Consider the following 2,878-nt stretch of genomic DNA (forward strand, 5'->3'; position numbering starts at 1 on the left):
CCTTAATATGAATGGTAGCAATAAAAATTGGGGGGGGGATAAAGAGATGCATGAGAAACAAATCATAGGATTCTAAATTTAGAGCTGGAGGAGACTATAGAGGCTAACTAGTCTATTTTCCTCATTTTATAGATGAGATTCATAGGGGTCAAATAGTACAATAATTATTGTGTCATTATTTGAACTCAGATCTTCCTGGATCCAAGTCCAGTATGTGGTCCATTGGAGAATGCTACCTTAATAGGACTCATTCACCATTTGCTTTTTTGTTTATTTTGGATTTTTTTAGCCTGGAAGGTAGTGACTACTTTGGAACAGCTATAAATGGTGTAATGAATAGAGCACAGGCCAGGAAGACCTGAGTTTCAATCTGGCCTCAGACACTTCCTAGATTTATACCCTGGGCAAGTCACTTAACCTCAGTTTTCTCATCTGTCAAATGAGGATAATAATAGTACCAGGGCTTCCTCTGCAGCAACACAGGGCCTGTCACACAACATGGCTCTGGTTCCAGCCCTGCTGCCACTGCTCTGGGAAGGCAATCTGTCCAGGTTTCATTGGCTGGATTTTCTTGGCAAGGGATCCCCATGGGCTTCATGGCACAGCCTTCAGATGTATGGAAGTGTTCCTGCTACAGAGATCATTCAGCAAGAGGATAACAGTGATCTCAATGACAAGATTTTGACTGAACATCTCAAACACTCTGATTTATTTAATGTAAAGGAACTGTTGTCCCTCAATACTCTTTTTGATGCCAGAGTACTGTGAGGGCCAAAATTTGATATACGGAGCGTTAATTGGGTGACTCGCCTAAATACTGGGGTCTTGGAAATATGAGGGACCTTTTAGGTTCACCCTCCCCTCTGAACTGCCCATTTTAGATATTTCTCCCAGGCCAATAAGAAAGGAGCCTTACAGCTTTAATTAACAGAAGGATAAGATTTTATTACTTGGGCATTAATTAAACAACAAAGGTGAAACTAATAAAATCAAAGATAAGGAAATAGGAAAAAAGAAATACAGATAAATACTCTTAACTCTAAACTTAGCCTATGCAATCCCCAGATCTTTTCCAATTAAGCTAATTCAAAGGAATTTAGGGTTTTCCATAATTAACTCACCAAAACCCAGACAGTCTACAGTTGCTCGTGCCACCGGAACAGCAGTCGCCAGAGAGAGAGAGAGAGAGAGAGAGAGAGAGAGAGAGAGAGAGAGAGAGAGAGAGCTTTCTGGAAACACCTCCGCTTCCCTTCAGGGAACATTCGATCTTTCCTCCCCCAAAAGGGAGGTCCTTCAAAAACTGCCTATGGAGAGCTCTCCTTCTGACCTCAGTAGTATACCTGACTTCAGGGTGGGCCAGGTGTGGCCCCTCCCAAATAAGTCAGCTAAAAACTGCAATAATAATTTTATCACAAATAATTTTTACCACAGTACATTTAGGACATAAATAAGGTTGTCATCACGGTCTGCCCTTTACAGGTTTATGGAACCATATATCTTTGGGACCCACCTAGAACAGGACATCATTGACTTGGACCAGACAGTCAAGTATCTCCAGCTGGTTCTGAACTTTATTGACCATTTGGCCTATCAGAAAGGGATTATTTTGTTTCTGAGCCAAGACTGGCAGTTCAGCCACCTAACAGAAAAAGTGGCTGTGGACTGTGGGGAGTATGCCCACACCAGATGTTTTAAAGGCTGCCTCCTGACCAATGTCTCTGTCCAATTTGGCCCTTGGGTCCGTCTGCCCGATCTGATGGTCTTCTTCCATACACTGAACAATGTTTTTGAACCACAAGTGGCCATGAGTGATGCTGCCAAGATGAACATCCCTACCATGGGCATTGTGGACACAAACTGCAACCCATGCCTCATTTCATACCCGATACCTGGAAATGACAATTCCTCTGACTCTATCAAGATCTTCTGCCACCTCTTTAGAACAACAATCAAACAGCTAAGGCAAAGAGGCCACAAATGGAATTCCTCCACAGCAAACAGAGCAAACCAGGAGATGATAAGATAGGAGACACATACCAGCAGCCATTAGGCTCTCCTCAGTTAGAAACATAGACTGTGTTGGACTGAGAAAGCTGAGTTTTGTAAAGGATCACCTGACTTCCACCAAAATAAAAACTAGATCTAAATAAAAAAATTAAAAAATAACAGTACCAAGATTGTTTTGAGGATCAATGAGATTCTAATTGTTAAGTGCTTAACACAGTTCCTAGCACAGTTATCTATTATTATTATCCATGGGCCTATTTCACTGCTGCTCCTTTTCTGACATGGATCAATTCACCCTTGCTTGGGTAGCCTGGCCTCCCTCTAATCACTATGTAGAGGTACCCTATAAAGAAGCTAGACCCGGTATCAGTCCTACTATTGTTCAGAATTCCCAAGCTCAAACATTCCACCAACATGTGCCTCCCTCTTAACAAGCAAGGATGGCAGGCATGGGCTACCACTAGCAATGACTGATTGGATGTGGGATGAGGGAATTAGAGGAACAAAAGATGATTCAAAAGTAATGAGCACCATGAACTGGATGATGATGGCATCGTTGGTAGAAGTATAGGGAAACAAGAAAGAAGAAGCAGTTTATGAGGAAATATTTTAAGGTCAGTTTTAGGAATATTGAGTTTGAGGTGCTGATGGGACAGCCAGAAAGAGATGTTCAGTAGGCTATAGATCATTTAAATCTAAATCTTGAAAGAGGCTAGGGCTGAAGGTGGAAGTTTGGGAGTCCTTTACTGAGAGGGGATTAGTGAAGCAATAAATGTGGATGAAATAATCAAAGGAGAGAAGGGTGCAGGAGAATAGTAGAAGAGAGCAATAGAATATAATTCAAAAAATATTTAGTGTCTACTATGTGCAA

The 2,878-nt window shown here is 41.6% G+C and overlaps 1 pseudogene; it reads left to right on the plus strand.

Annotated features, from left to right (window-relative positions):
* The first annotated feature begins 498 nt into the window (after positions 1–498).
* Positions 499–2,073, plus strand: LOC122732685 (annotated as a pseudogene).
* The last annotated feature ends 805 nt before the right edge of the window (positions 2,074–2,878 follow it).

Source organism: Dromiciops gliroides, chromosome 1 (assembly GCF_019393635.1).
Source record: "Dromiciops gliroides isolate mDroGli1 chromosome 1, mDroGli1.pri, whole genome shotgun sequence".
Taxonomy (NCBI): domain Eukaryota; kingdom Metazoa; phylum Chordata; class Mammalia; order Microbiotheria; family Microbiotheriidae; genus Dromiciops; species Dromiciops gliroides.